The sequence below is a fragment of the Ambystoma mexicanum genome, chromosome 6q, assembly GCF_040938575.1.
Source record: "Ambystoma mexicanum isolate Mex_15411 chromosome 6q, UKY_AmexF1_1, whole genome shotgun sequence".
Taxonomy (NCBI): domain Eukaryota; kingdom Metazoa; phylum Chordata; class Amphibia; order Caudata; family Ambystomatidae; genus Ambystoma; species Ambystoma mexicanum.
Genome location: NC_090937.1, coordinates 524,766,275 through 524,783,816, shown reverse-complemented (window position 1 = coordinate 524,783,816; position 17,542 = coordinate 524,766,275).

Sequence of the window (17,542 nt, the reverse complement as noted above, 5' to 3'; positions counted from 1 at the left end):
CTTTCCCTCTGCCTCCCTCTGTTTATGTGTACCTCCCTCTGCACTCAGCTCCTCTGACATGCCCAAACCCCTCCCGGTGCTGATTGGACTAAGACCCTGTAACAAGGCAGAGGGGCACGTCAGTCCGTCTCTTTAGTTTGCTCTCTACAATTATAGCATGAACACAATATATGGTCTATAACAATAGATTTCTGTGAATACTGCTTATCCATATGACAACAAGATGTACCCAGCCCATGTCCCTGCAAGGCTTTGTCACAAGGTAACACGTGATATGTTGCCCGCTATTGCCAAATGTCGGCAATTTCATGGCAAGTACCTCCCACCATTGTGCAAATGCTATAATATATTAGTTATTGCATATGGTATGCTATACAACCTGGCATAGTCCAGTGATGACTGTCAACCACTTGCCCTGCTGTAGTTTCCTGCTTATCAGCTGATAACTCTGTATGCTGTGTATTTTCTATCTAATACAAGAAGCTTGTTTTACCCATCAGTCTGTGTCTAATCTCCTTACTTGCTGCAACCTGAGGCTGATGCAGAGATTTCCCTTGGGAAGGGGAAAACCTTGGTTACCACAATAACCATACCTAACTGTTGACCTTGGCACATGACCATAAACTGTGACAAACACCCTAGTGATTGGCTCATCTTAATTTTCTGTTTCTTTAATTGACCTGTGCCTGTAACTCTAGAGGAAAAACAAATGCCCAAATATTGAAATTTCTACACATTAGGTATTCTAGCACAATTAGATAGCATTGGATTCAACATCACCTCGCTCTACCCTTCACACATGCCATCACTGCTGACTTAGAAGTATTGATCTTGAGTTCTAGGTTATTCATGAAGTCAGTATGCAGCTGGAGCAACTTCTGCAGCACATTTGGTGTGCTTGTGATGAGCACAATATCATCGGCATAAGCCAATCATGGATGTGCCTCATGCAATCATTGATGTTCAGTGTAACAAAACTGGAGACACAACGCAGCCGTGACAGATCCCCAAGTTAACACGTGCACTGACCAGAATCTCTGTAACACACAGAGTCCTTATTCTCCCTATGAATCATGTGGAGAATTAAAAAATCTCCCCAGGGCAGTTCATGGACCTGAGCACACCCACACAGTGTTTGCCTGTTTACCATGCCAAATGCCGTGCTCAAGTCAATGTAGGCCAAAAATATTGCACCTCCCTTAATAGAAACAGAGTAGGAAACAATTAGATAAAGGTTAAAGCCTGATCGGCGGTACCCACCACCTGTCTAAAACCTTACTGTACATCCGATACAATGGCCTTTTCAGAAATCCAAGCCTCGAGTTGGCCAAAAAGAACTCTGGCAAAGATTTTAAAAGACATGTCCAGCAATGAGGATGGGCCGGCTTCATCTCGGTTTTTGAAAATGGGGAATATAATTGCATGCTTGCAAGAGGGTGGATAACATTCAGATTGTAAAATCACATTAAATAAAAGAGTAAGCCCGGGTGCCCAAAGATCTATGATATCCTGATATAGATCAGCTAGGATGGTGCTGATGGAAGACCCCCATACGATAATCCCCCACAGCATTTTGCACACCCAATGTACCCACCCTTTTTTTTTACTTCCACCGTGGGACTTCTCATGCTGTGCCAGCTTTTGTGTCATTGTATATAAGCAGCAGCATGTTCAATGACGTCCTCACCCCCTATGTCACCACCCATGTCACCCTTGATGTCGCCACGTTACTTGCGTAATTGAAAAGTGCACACCCCTTGGAAGTGTTGGATCTGGACCTTTGCAACAGAACCTAGGCATTTGTTTGTTCTTTCTTTCTTGGACATTAGGCAAGCACCCCACACTCTAGGTCCCTCTGTAAAACCCATATTTGTATTTCCTAGTAACTAGGACATAGATTGGTGGTCTGTTCCCACTAGTTTGTGTTACCATGCCTATACAAATGTTTATCTGAATAAGAAAAAGCCAAATAGGTTGGCCACCGAAGATTTGGAAAAAAGCAGCACATCCATGCTCCCAATTGATTTAAGAGAACATGAGACTGCTGTGCCAGTCAGGGAAGTGTAGTATGGATTAAGGATTAGGACAAACATGCATTCTTTACGAGTGTGAAGAACCCATTTGGATGAGAGACCTGTTGTGTACTTGTCTAAAACATATACCGTGATACTTGAAACCCTTGATGTGCAACTCAGTTGCCACCCTGCTTTATATTTCACACTCTTCTCTATTCTAGTATGGGAATTGTAACAGGCTTTGTTTCTACCGATTATGTGTCTTTCCAATGCCATTAACCCTCAACTACCCAGGTTTCTAAAACAAGCTGAAATACCACTCTGCATTGTGTTTAGCATAAAGGGGTATACAAGCTGTGATTCAGCAGTCATCTGAATATGACCAACACTTGCAATTGTCACTGAAGTTTCTGCACTTGCTAAGTAACAGAGGCCAGATGGTAATACCTGAGTCTCTGATTAGATGTGGCAGGACAGTTAGTTAAAGAGCCGTACCCACGTCGCCATCCATAGGACACAATAGCGTCCTGATGCAGATCAAGTTAGGAATGGACATGGATCCGTAATAAGTAATAGCTTGTTTTACCCACGTTAGAATGGGTTCAGGCCCGTCTAGACAAGTGGTAGATACAGAAGGTAGTTGGATTATGCAAATGTTCAACTCTGAAGTACAATCGTTTTCAAAATATATCAAATCTAATTTAGAAACATAATGGATTAAAAAATCAACAATCACATCATGTTGAAAAAAGTGCAAACATAACAAAAACTATTATAAAACACTAGTCTTGTGACAAAATACCCTTAATAATAGAAGGTTGAGCGATTAATATGTTCCATTAGTGATAGTACAGAATCAGAGCACTTATAATCTTTCTACTTATAGCAATCTTAGAGTTTTTATTCACATGTAGATCTAGTTAAACTAATTGTAGAATGTTAAACTCAACATGTTTCTGTTCTCAGCGTGGATAGCGAACATTCTTCAGGAAGTGGGTCAACTGGACTATGGTTACAATAAAACCCTGATTCTTCCTCTAGTAAAGGCTTTTTTTCAGAGTTGAACTGTTCCCGCGCGTGGATGCAATCCTTAATTCGGAGATCGTTATAATCTGAAATGGCATCTTTTAAATGGTTCTAGGTGGTTGTTTGGATTCGGTCTTGAAGCCATTCATTCTTGGATAAACTTGGATCAGTCTGTATGTGACTTTGATCCGTAAGTGTTGTTAGTGTCCTAACGGAATCTCAAATCACCTTAAGAAAGGTGTGCCTTCCCTTGAATGGAGTTTTATTACATATAGTTAGTAAGTCAAAGGGTGGAGGATCTCATGCTCATTGGCATCTGGTCTTTGGGGTAGAGATGACTTAATCTGTCCCAGATGTCATGGTCTCGTTTCAGAGTTTTGCTGTATGTAGACATGATGCTTAGAGTTCCTGACAACTCAGTTTCTTCTGCTGAATGTCAGGACGGAACTCTACATACCACAAATCTCCGAAAGCATTACAGTATTACATGAAATTACCCATTCAAATCCTTGAGGCCAGGCTGACACTTCCTGCACGTGACAGTAACTGTTGGTATTTAATCCCAGTCAAATGATGTCAATCCATGCAAATGACCCTGGTTATATGGTTACTGCTGAGACAGTCAAAAAGGTTCTAAATCCTGCCAAGCCCCTGCCATGTATACATTAGTATCCTATTTCCTGAAAGGCTGAAAAAGGTATTTGCCCTGCAATATAATCCCTTCTCCGGGGAGGTATTATTGTACCACCACCCAGTCCCTGCAATATTCTGATTTGCCCACTAAGAATCCAGGTAAAGAGGTTACCATTTTATTCAAGATTATTCAAGATTTGTGTGCAGGTAATGCATCCATGTTAACATCTTTTCCAGTTGTACCTAACCCGCCTACCAGTGTGTCATGTTTTCCCACCACAGCTAAGTGCTTTACTGTTGTAGATTTGTGTTCATCATTTTTCTACATGCCCATACATCCTAATAGCCAGAACCTGTTATCATTTACCCATAAATCCACTCAATATGCGTTCACTTATCTTCCAATGGCATATGTAGAAAGCCCTACCCCCTCTTTCCACATTTTAAAGGAACATATTGATTTAGTTCAGTTTTCTGGAGGGTTTGTGCTGCTGCAGTATGTAGTCTCCCCTCCTTGGACTCGTATTCTTTTGAAAGTGCCTGCTGAAAATGTTCACAAGGAATCTAAAGACACATTACTGTTGTGTATGCATGTGCCCTGTTCGATCTCGGGTGGGGAAAGACAAATGGCCCAGGATCGTCGTGCAGCAATCCAGTAATTAACTAAGCCCCAGAATCACTAGATCACAGTGCAAGAAAACTAAATGCTGATGTCCCGTGCACTGTGGAGAATGTGACTTTGTTCTTTTTACAGTGGTTACAGTGAATACCTTTGAGTAAACACACTATCAAACTAAAACAAAATAAAATCCCAGTTCATCTTCTTCAGAAAGGTAGAAACCAGGTAAGGAGCAGATTTACCATAAAAAGCACTAGGGGCACGCAAAAGTGTGAGCGCGTGCACTGATTTAGCAGGGAGGAGATTTACAGAAATACGTGCACACAGAAGCCTACAGTGCAAAGAACACGCCCACAACACACCCCCAGTGCAAACCAAGGTCAACACACCCCCAAATGCAAAGTGCACCTAAACCCACTATTCCTACTCCCTGTACACCCACCAACCTGTGCACCCCAAATGCAATGTGAACCTACACCCACTATTCCTACTCCCTGCACAATCTGCACCCCACACATATAACTCCACACCCACTCATCCTCCACAAAGTACTTGCATCAACAAGTTTCATCACTAATCCTCTGAACTATGCACCCACTCTCCCCATCACAGTATTTGCACCAACAATGAGCTCCCCTAATCCTCAAGACTCCACACCCACTGATCCCTCCCCAAAGTAATTTCACCAACCAAGGAACCAACAAAATCATCAGAACTCTGCACCCACCCTTCCCCCTCAAAGTGTGTGCACCAATACAGTGCATCTCTAATCCTCTACACTCTACACTCACTCTCCCACCACTGATGAAAAAATAGGATATTACACTGATCACTGCCCTTGCACTAAACTTAACTCAGAGGCACATCAGTAGGTCTGATACACTCCCAGAGCACTATACAAGACAACGATCTTGCTAACTGCTGAATACATATGTCCTCTTGTTAACTTGCAGAAAGGAACTTGACCATTTCCCAGCAAAACAACTGTGATACTTGAGTGCTTTACACAGATAAGCCACAGCTGACATCAAGACTGTCCATGTCAGAAGAAGGACCAATACCCCATGCACTCCCAAGGAGCATTGGCAGTGACCAGTGCTGTGGACCATAATATGATATGATAGGTTATTTATAACATGCTTAATACTGAGAGGTCTCTAAGCACGGACCCAGGGATCGAACTTGTGGTGTTCTGTGTCGTCTTGCTTCCAAGGCAAGCTTGTTGCCCCTGAGCAATCCTCGCAAGACCATGATCAACCAATATGCAACAGATCTTCTGTACCAAAAGAGCACAACTTAAGTTGAGCAGCCGGTTCTCCAGTCCAATGTATAAGCCTCAAAGCTACCAGGAGGGCCAGATCAGCTGAAGCTCCCTGTTCACCCGCAGGAAAGTGGTCTAGCCATGTTCCATCCATCGTGAAAAATACTAAATGTGCCAGTGCAGGTATCTACGTTCCTCCAACTAGCAAAACTATCACACAGAATGAAATCCAGCATTGTGCTAATTTGTGTTCTTGCCAAACATGTCCCTGTCCCGGACAAAAGCAATTGCACTACAGTGGTTACAAACCAGATCTCTGGAGAGACACTCACAGACTGGGACAAGAGTTCACCAGTGTGGCTCTCCACAGCTGTCTAGGAACTGCTGCTGCATTGCTTGCACCTCGACACACCCTTCAGCACCACTTCATGACTGATGCCAGTGCCAAAAGCCTGTCTTGGCGTATCCTAGATTGAAGCACACTTAGCACCAGCATGATTTGCATCACTTGAGCTGGTGAACGTCTACTGCACAGAGCACTCGTATTTGCACCTGCCCAACACCGGCTTGATGCCAAGGCCTCATTGAATGTCCATGCATGACTGAGCCTGATCTGTTACCATCGACTTTGAAACATGGCTCAGATGTGTCGATACACCCAAGACCCACATTTTGGACTGTCATACAGTGCGATTTGTGTCACTATATGTCCACATTCACACACCTCTTGATAGAATAGCCTTCCCTTGGCATGCGTTACCAGAAAAGGTGGAGGATATTTATCAATGTATTGTCCCTGTTCACCTTCATGATTGTGTGGTCTATACTACTCACCCACTACTCACCATACCAGTGGGGCATAATCCTGATCTACACAGCCGTGTGTCCCATGATGTTCACTATGTACCCATCACTAAATCACTTCATCCAAAGGCACTTGTGCTGATGTCTCCATGCAATCAACTGTTTCTCCCAGGTTATTCCAAGGGATTCTTTGTTCAGGTGGCCAGGGGAGGGCTATCGCTCTTGGATCCCAACCCTGGGGGCGGAAGAGCAAGAGAGGATCACCTGGGCAGGGCGGTCCATTGGGACTATGGTTGTGAGGAGACACACCCTTGGATAACACAGGGTATACCTCCTGTTCCATTACAACCCTTCCCGACATCCCCTCAGTTATCATGGGATATTGGAAACAACGTCCAATCATACCCTAGAACCTTTCTGTAAAAAAAGGCAAAACCATAAGGGAAAACAAAGACCACCCCTAAAATCCAACATGAATTTTACCTCTCTTTCCTCCCAAAATCTTTTCAAAAACCCTACATTCAAACCCCTTTTCCTCAAACAAATGCACAACCTTTTTATCTTTTTCTTGTAGAACACCACAACTTCCATAATCCAATTCCTCTATTGAAATACACAAGGACTGGAATGAGGGAGAGGCAGAAGGAAGTCATGAGGATTACCCTTAGGAATCCATGGGCAATGGATTCCTATGGGCAGTTTTCATGTTGTCCCAATAATGAGTCAGGCAGAGACAGGTAGGTAGGGACAACTACACATAATATATGCCAATCAACTCTAGCTGGGAATATAAAAGCAACAGCCAAAAACAGCATTGGAAGCACGCTGGGGATGCTGGAAGGTGTCGAGACGCAGAGGAAGATCAGTGAGCTGCAGAGAACCTGGGAGACCTGGAGGAGGAAGAAACCAACACACTGGATTTTTAAATGCAGGAGATGCTGCAGTGATGGGAGAGACCTGTATCTCCAAGAGGCAAAACTAGGGGTAGCTGGGGTCTTCTGGCAGTGCCACACCAGCACTCCTCCCCTGGGTCAACCAGGCAAGCCCAGGTCTCTGAGGGGCAGGCGATGAGGCCCTGACCTCATGACACATCCCAATTAAAACTCCTGCCGCTCCCAAAACCATGGACTGCCATTTTAGGGGGGCTTTGAAGTGGGAGAAAAATACACTGCAATACATTCTTAGACTGGAAGTCCAAAACAGTTTCTTTTGTGAAAACTGAAGAGGGTCCACACCCAGCAGAGGGAGACCCTTAAAGCAAAGCGAGAAGGCCTTAGCTCGTAATAGGGGTACCTGGGGTCTGCACCCGGCAGAGGGAGACCCTAAGACTGAGGAGGTATGAGCCCAGAAGAGGGGGACTAGAACTTTAAGAAGAAGGAACTTGTGTGCATTTAACTTTAAGAAAACCCAGTTAAGGGCCAGATACAAAGTGGACCAGTGCCACGTGGGCACTCATGCAAAGGACTCTGGCTGGTGCCCTTTGTTGAAAATACAAGTACCAAGAGGCCTTAGGGAGGCCAGCTTGAGGTGTCATAGTGGTCATACAAGGGTCAAGCAAAACCCCTTGTACAGTCGAAAGTCTCTGACATGTTGAGGAAGCACATTGAACTGTGTTACTGCATCAAATGTGAACCCGACTGAGGGATGCCTACAAATTAGGGTGACCAGTAACACACTCAAGAACATTGTGATAATAGAACTGTGTGAGGCCTGGCTGGAGGCTTTAGGGAAAGCCTGACTGGGGACTTAAAGGAAATCCTGACTGGGGGCTGAGACTCAGACTTAGGTAAAGGGAAGAACATAAAGGGACTTTCTTTTGAATTGTGAACTGTGGTAAGTGAAGGTGAGAGGCCCCCAAAAATACAGTTAATTCTTCCAAATGAAGTCAATCAAGACACATCCCAGGAGGGAATTAGACCAAGACCAACTGCTGGGTGTAAGAAAAGGCATTTATCTATAATAGGCCAAGAGCTCTCTGAAGCAGACATGTTACAAATGACTTTTATAAAACTTTTTCATCATCGAACAGACCTAAGGGGCACATGAATTGTTAGGATTGGTCACTAAGGGCAAGCTCCTATAGAGGCCATAGGGTCGGAGGGTTGTGGTTGGCTTGGGACCATGTGGTGCAATGATGACCTTTCTCATTTCACTCGGTCAGCTGGGCTCATCGAACTGGTATGTGATATTGGCAGCTGTGGTACTGTTTCTTTGTTAAATAATCATTTGACATTTGCCCTTGTGGCCATACATTCCCATTCATTCACTACCATAATCTACTTGTCCAGCGAGCTCAAAGACCTGCAAAGTTAGACACTTAGGAAGAAGGTTTTTCAAGTACAGGTTAATTTATATTTGGGCATAGGTCAAAATACAACCGATAAATTCAGCGCTTGATCTATTGGTAGGCAGGCTTAACTGTGTATTGATACAATGCAGAATGAATTGGCTGAAGAGGGGAGACCTTTGAGGTCACTGCATAGTCTGGAATGTCCATCTGATAAAAAACAAAAGGGGGCTATAAGTCTAAGGCTGGAATTACACATTAAAGAACAGGTCACAAAAGGCACATACCATCAGGAGCCTAAGTCATACTGTGGGGGGTTAGTGGTCGTTGTTTAAACATCATTAAATCTTTGTTAATTTATTTTGACACTATGAAGGGTGGAGGAGAATCAAAACACCTTTGTGGTGAAGTTCTGCATTGCACAAAGAGACAGAGCCTTCAGAAACAGGTTTTACATAAAGCTTTTTACACGTGGCCTATTGCGTTACATTCTGGTTACATTTGTTTAAAGTGTGTTATACTTTCTATCTAGTTAAATATTCTCTTTGTTACATGACACATTATGAAAAGATAGGTGTATGCTGAGGTTATTGTCCATACTATGTTAAACAGTTCATGGTTTGAGTTCTGTGCATGCGGCTTTAACACATATTGTTGTAGTGTGAACATTCTGGTCAGAGCGATTGGTTGCTGTATTAATTTAACAAATATCATTCATGTATTTACATTTAAACTAAAAATGAGGTAGCTTTATGCTGGCGCATAAAGTATTATGCTGGTTATGCATTTCGTTATGACAATCCATTTCTATTAACACAATCATATCATACGTTAATATACATCACACATTTATAATTGAATTCTAACATTAGGACTTTTAGTTACACATACATTCTACGGTGTGTTAACATACATATTGTTCTACTGCAATCCTTGCATTATTTCACATGAGATAGAAACTGCCCATGAGCAGCATTTTCTGATTGCATTTAGGAAGGCACTTTGGCTCTCTTTTCCTTAAGGTGCGAACAATCAAACATACTTGGGGGCCGCTTCTAGCTGTTTGACCTTGTTTTAAGGAATACAGGGATGGTATTCTTTATGGCCAGGGTCTGTTGGGTGTGGGGCAGGTTTATAGAGATGAATGACTTCTGTGCTGGCCCCTGTGCTTGGCCGTGTCAGGGTCGATGAAGTAAGATGGAAGACAGAAGATACAGTGTAAAGTTTGTTGCATTCTCGCAGCTAGTCTCTCATGAGAACCGGACAATTAAAGAGATGACAGAGGGGAGGAGGTGGGGGGAGTAGCTTACTCGCTGTGTGTGCCAGGCTGGGAGAGCTGCAGGCCTGCGATTTGATTTTGCAACTGTTCTGCCATTACAAAATGGAGTCTGTAGATTACAAAATGGAGTCTCGTCCATTTCTGTCATTATGTTGTCATAAGGGGGGGGTCACAATTTGGATGTATTCCCGCACGGGTGCTTCGGGGCCTGGACCCTGGACCCAAAGCAGCCGACACTGGGCCTACCCAGGAAGTGTGAGAATGGAGGGGGGTTCCAAGACCCTCTGCTCCCACACATAAGTGTGGGAGTGATGCCAAGAGAAAGCTAGGGGAAGGTATCCCCGCTTTCTGCTGAGATGATAAAATGGTTAACTGTACTAGAATGGCTATGTGAACGCAACAGAAAGATGCCAGGAGAAAGGCTAAGGGAAGTGATTTCTGCATTGTGATAAAACTAAGCGAATTGTGATATGTGTGAAGCCGGTGGAGTGATGCCTGCCAATTAGAGTGAACAGTAATACATCCGTGAACATTGTGATCAAACGGTCTGTAACCTTGCTGTGATACCTCAGGGTCTTGGCTTGTAATAAATTAAATAAATAAATAAATACATAAATAAATAAATAAATATAGAGAACCTGATTGAGGGATGTCCACAGTGAGTTGTTGGTCTGAGTCCGATTGAGGGAGGCTAACTGTTAGGCAAGATTCTATGCAGTACCCTTTGGGTGCACTACAACAATCCCATCCTCCTGGCAATAGGAACACAACCTTTGGTATAAGTCTGTACTACACAGGTTGGTAGTGTGGCTGCGAAGGTAGGCTTATGACAAGAGGGGTCAATGTGAGCAGTTGGGGAGTTACACAGAGATGCACAGTGACAAGTATTCACATAACCGTTTATTCTCAAGGTTTCTTGATTAAAAAATTATTGATTTATTTAACAGTCAAAATGAATAACCCTTATTCAGAAGGGGCAATATATCAGTAATACACAAACACACTCTAAAATACACACTCTTAGTTTCTCTAAATCAGCAAATACCCATTTGGTATGGCACACAGACAGTTCCTACACCCTCAGGTGACTGAAATAGCTAGGACACTGTGAACATTATTATATCACTGATATATTTAGAGAACTACTAAAGCAGAGGTTTTAGAATAAGACAAGAGATCACACAAATGTTCTTATGCAGGTAAGTTTTTTCGAACCCCCGAATGCAAAGCAAGTTAACACTTTCCTGGAAGGATGGTAAAACACACAATCAGAGGAGAGAAGAGTTCCTGGGCCTAAGAGGTGGGGACAAGAGCGAGGATGTCTGGGGACTCCTGCAACACAACGGGACAGTTGGCAAAAGCAACGGACAAACTTCAATTCAGTGGCACTTTCAGCTCCTCGTGTCTGACAGCAAATAGCAACACCGTGGTTCTCGATACCACTTCAGACTTTCCTTGCTTCTCGGGTCCAGCACTCTGTTTAGGTGGCTCAGGCTTGGTCAATCCTGCATCAGGGAAGTCTGGAGGATCTTCCTAGCGCTCAGGGCCGACTTAAAAGTGATGCACTCCAATTGGTGTTCCTCTCCCTGGCACTTGGGGTCCAGCAGCAGCAGCAGTGGAAGTACAGACAGCTTCGAGAGTATGTCCAGGTGGCTTACTTTGGAGTTGATTTGTCCCAACAACTCAAGTGGAAAAGTCGTCCTTGCATGGCTTCTCTAGTCGAGGCGAATTTGGAGCTTCCGCACAGCAGCAGGGCTTCACTGGGCAAACCAACGGTCTAGGAGTTGCAGCAAGCATCTCTTCCAAGTTCTTCTTCAGATTACTTCGTCCAGTGGTCGACTCTGTCTTCCAAGCCAAAAAGCCTTGCCTTTTAGGCAGGTTTCTCCCTTTCATTCCATCCTAGCTGTCAATCACCCAGCAGTGTCCCTGCCTGACAGCCAGCTAGGCAAACACCTTCAGGGGCATTCCTGTAACCAAGGGGATTAAGCACAGGGAGTTTCGGGCACCTCCCACAGTTCCTGCCCCTGCCAGACACAATGGCATCAGAGGCAGGATTCACTTGTGAACCCCGCCAAAGACAAAATGAATTAAAGGACCAAACCAAGTTTGGCACGCAGATTAAATCTCAAGAAGGACCTTTCCAACAAGAACTGGAGAAAAAAGAAGACCGGGCCATTTTGAAAAAGTGGACACCCACGGGTGCCTTACTGCAGCTGCAAACGCTGCCCGCAGTAAAAACACACAATGGTAGTAAAAAGTAAACCACTGCCACCAGCCATTAATTGTAGAAAGAGTAACATAAAAATGTTGAATGGGAAACTAGATGAAGGGGATACTAGCGCCCTATTGGAAGATAGTCTGTGCTGGGTCCAGAACGTTACAATTGTAAGTAAAGTCAATTTCACTTCACTGCTTTTGGAAACAGTAGTTCACCAAGAAAAGGTATTTAAACCTTTGGGAAGTCTGAAAGACGTCCCTGTGCCACTGCACTGAAAGTGCTACGTGTCACAATATAAAAAGATGATGTCTATGGAGTTTGTCAGACTCCAAAAACCAAAATAAGCACGCAGTTTAAATCACAGTAATATACATGAGAGAGTGGAAAAAAGGTCTCACTCTCTCCAGGTAAAAAATTGAAAGTGCTGGGGGTCTCAAAGGTAGAGAGGAATTCACACATTTCTGAGAATTCTCCCTAACACTAACACTGAGAGAAGGAACTTTTGTTTTGTTGGTTATGCTACTGAGACAAGGATTCGAGCCCGGCTGATGGGGATCCAAGGGTGAAGGGAAATCGCTCGAACATTAGCAGAAGGAACTTTTGTTTTGTTGTTTATGATATATCATGCCCTCCGAAACAAGAGACTTTGAATAAAAAAGACCTGGGCACAGAAGGTCCTGATATTGATAAAAGGAACTGTCCGTTTGTGCCTTAGGAGTCCAGGAGTGTGCTGTGCTCACGAGTCCCGTCTTGTCCCTTGTTTAAAATGTGGGGAAGGGAGACCGCGGTCATAACATACTGACTTATCATTTTGTGAACACTTCTTTTTTTTCTTACGACCATTATCCCACACTATTTTGTAGCAGAGCGGTAAGGATTGGCAATCATTTTTTTTTAGTATAGGCGCTTTTTATTTGACTAGACTCCACTTGGTGTGCATTATTATTATGATTTAGGTTTAGATTAGGCATTTATCTCACACATTTTCAGTCAATGAACACCCTTGAAATGTGATCACTTGTGTCTGTTGTCTTACAATTGTCACCATTAGTTCCTTACAGCACACACAACTACCCTACGAATGTCAGAGGGATGTGTGGGGTGTTGCAAATATATTGTTTCTACTCTGGTCAAATGCACATAATGGAAGGAGGATGGTAGCACATTGAATCTGAACACATCCACGGGTTATGTGACTCCTCATATTGCCTCAAACCACGTGTCTATTGGAATGGCAATGTCATACGCATTTACATGCAAGTTGATAACTCACGACAAAACTGACATGGTAGCACACATTTATAGTAATCACAACATATTACTCTCCAGGTAATTTAATGCAGCCAGGTAAATCTACTGTCTTACCATTACTCCCATATCCCTGCCACATACACATTTTATAAGGCATGTGCACAAGGGTGTACCTGTCCTCATTTGCCTATGGTCAGAGTGTGCCTTCTGTAAATACATGTGTCTCACAATGTCATTAAGTAGCAACCTACAATGCAATAGGGGCTAGGCACTGTAAGCTTGATCATTGATAGAACATGTTCATTGAAACATCAAACCACTTCCATGCCATCATGGCTAAGGTAAATGTGATGTGGAAGAGTGAACTGTGGGTGAATATCAGACAACATACTTCTGCATTTGGTGGAAAATCCAGGAGCATGGTAGTAGGTAGATGCACAGATGCATAACCTACCTGTCACTGTACACAGATGATCATATTTACACTTGATGTAAACTGTTAATGCACCCCACGACAGCCACTACTGTAGAGATACCAGGGCCTACCTACACTTTGTATCATACTGTTTCAGTGTGCAGTGTACACACTCCATGCCGTCAGTCATGTCATGAACAAAAACCCACATCAGTTCAAATGTCACACCAAAAAACCTCCATAGGCAGAACGCCTTCCACTTGACAACACCCCAACGTCTGCACCTGATGCCAACCAGAGGTACACAATTATCAGATCCTCAACTCTGGCTTAGCATATACATCTCAGGGGGATGCATTAATTACATGATACAGTGTAAGAGCAACTACGCAGGGTGTGCATACACACCGGTGCATGAAGGATCAGATTTCATAAACAGTGCAACATGTACAAGGAATGCAACTTTTCAATCTTTGAATGACCATGTTTGTAAATCAATTAGAGGACAACACATCCCAGCATCGTAAATCACTCATTAATGTAAACTTAAATTACTGCACACATTTGTGGAAGTGGATGATGTGCATGGTGAAACATATGTTGAAAGAACACGTAAAAAACAACACAGCAGAGCAACTATCACATGTCACGCACAGACTGACATGCATGAACATTGCATTGCCAGTTGTCACAGTGTGCGCAATGCAATCACCTTTGCACAATCAGACAACACATACATTCATATAACATAGGCAATGTCCATCACAGTGAATTTTGGCAACATCACAGAGGCACCAACACCCTGACTGACAACATCCCAATACCCAACACCCCTGTAAGTCACACAAGATATTTGCAATGCCTTTAAAAATAAAAGTGTCACCCATAAATGCACACCTACATCCAACACACAATGGAAACCCTCTAGTGGGGTCATTGACAAGAGTCACAACTCCAGATCGCATGCATATTCAGAGAAAAATGCATGGGTACTGAAAGGTATGGTTGGTATTGGACAACATAGAAAACCATACATCCCTACAGCCAACAAGCATGGCCACATGACCATATGTGCAAGGAATGCTATTTAAGGCAACCTTGACTACCACAGTGATGAACCACAATGAGAGACTGCTATCCTTATACAAATACAGCAACACAGAGACACATATGACAGTCTGCATACAAGAACACACCTACCTACCCAATGCACATGCATCAACTACACCAATGTACAACAAATGCCAGAATGACCATAATCACATATGTTGAGACTAAAGTGCATGCCTGTCAGCCTCAAGCATGCCTTCAGCACATACAGTGTATGTCGGCAAAATGCAAATGTAATACAGATTCATGCCTGCATAATGACTAGAGACATAGACATATCCTGCACAAGAACTTGTCTATTGAAAACTATGAGATGCTGAGTGTGGACTACCACATGAGGACGCTGAAGCCAATAATCACAACAGCGTAGTGTGACATGCACAGCAAAAGATGAATGCACACAGATATCAACATCAGAGAAAGTGATGCACACAGCTAAAGGGAAAGAAAACATCATTTGTAGTAGTTTCAAACCATAACTGTATTATAAAGCATACAGCATATAAATCTGATAAAAATAAGTACACATATAAATATTAGGAAACCTCCTTTTCACCAAAATAATTAGCATATGAAAAAATACATTAAATAAAGTATGTATCGTCATGCTACTCCGACTGAATGTCCGGCAATTCCTGGGAGGGTGCACGTGTCTCTGACTCCAACTGCTGCATGCATGCTTTGGTGGTTTCCTGGAGGGCCAGCAGGGCCTCCCTATTTGCACGTTCAATGTCCTCCAAAGCCCTGCAACTCTCCGCCCGTATGGAAGTCTGCACCTGCTGCAGTCTCTCCCTTGATGCAGACCTGACCCTGGCAGCTGCCTCCTCCATTTCTGGCTGCTTTTGTTCCTTCTGCTGCCTCATTATTTGTAGCTGGTGTTAGGTGGCTGCCCAGATCCTCAGCCTTGCCTCCTTCCTTTCATCCATGATGTTGAAGGTCCTCTGCCTACTGCTGGCCATCAGTCTCTGGTAGGCCTGCCTTCTTTGGTGCAGCAACTCCCTCTGCCTGGTAGCCCTGTTCAGGCACTGGTATTCCCTCTAGTATGATGATTGACTGGCGGGGAATACTACACCAGCACACGCCTCTTGATCCCTGTCGTCCTCCACAGTTTGCTCCTCAGAAAGTACCATGCCTGACTCTGGGACCACCTCAAATGCGTTGATGGGCACTTGCACCTCCACCAAGGGTAAAAGTACCTCCAGACACACCGTTGGCGGGAGAGGGGCAGAGGAGCCTGAGGTGGTAGGCAACATGGAGGCCTAACTTGTGGGTGCCTGGGGCACAGATAAAGAGGAGAAGGTGGGGGCATTACTGTTGCCTTTAGAATGAGGCATCCACTCAGCAGTGCAGTCAACAGTTGTGATGTCTAGTGCCTCACTGGCAGCTTCCTGCTGCCTGCATCCTGACAACAGCAGTGGCAAACTGCACCGCGGATAGCCACATTGGCCATCACTGTAGGTCTTGTCTGTGTGATGGCATCACAGAAGGTGGGGAGTCCTGCAACAAATGGGACTGGGAAAGTAGGAAGAACTGACTCATCCATCGTGTCCTGCTCATCCTCCTGCCCCAGGCCCAGGTTTGCAGTCTGCGTATCCAACTCTGATCCCCATATGACATTGTGTACAGGCCCACAATGGCATTCTCATCATTCACCACACCCAGCCCTGACAACACAGATGTCGGTGGCTCCAATGTGGGGATGGTGAAACAACCCTGCCCCTCTGCTTTTTACTTCTCACCATCCACACCCTTACCAACATCCAGCATCTCATCAGCAGTGCCATCAGATGAACTGTGTCTACATAGGCGTCTGGAGGCTCTTGTCCTGGATAGCAGCTCCTCCTCATCAGTACTTCCGTCCTCAGTTGCAACGGGCATTGGATGAAAACAACAGAATAGAGGAAGTGAGAGATATGTGTGTACACATGTGTAGTTAAAATAATAGACAAAGTAGTATAGCGCAATCAAATATATAAGACACACACACACACACACACAAACACACACACACACTATCAGCACAATGCCACATCTGTACAGATGTCAACTACCAATGATGAGGCCTACACATATGCACATGCAACCCTTACCTTGGATCACATGACCATGACAAGTACTCCTTATGCATACATTTTGTGAAAGTTCCATGTCACAAGTTCATTGTGAAGCCAGAGTGATGTAAATTGCACATGCCAGCAGGTGTCCTTAAAAATCAAAGTCCTAGCTTCAACACCTTAATACTTAAATTACTCATCGATATCACACAGACATGAAAGCCCTTAACACATGAAAACATCACTATCAATTGTTTTGCATAGTATGAAATAGAACAACACTTCATGGACGAAATCATTGCCATGGCAAACACTGCTCATAGAAGGGGCATACAAGAGTACTCTAGCATGTTGAATGTTCCATGGAAATGTTCAATAACACAACATAATAGTGAAGTGGGACTGTATGAGCATGAATGGCATAGGAGGTACTGCACCTTACGTGATGCCATGGCATGGACATGGCATGGACACATATTGTTCCAGTGCACTCACTTGTGCCCCTGTCAGACAAATGTGTGCATGAGCGAGCAACCATGTACTTCTGTAACCAATCACCTTAAACATGTG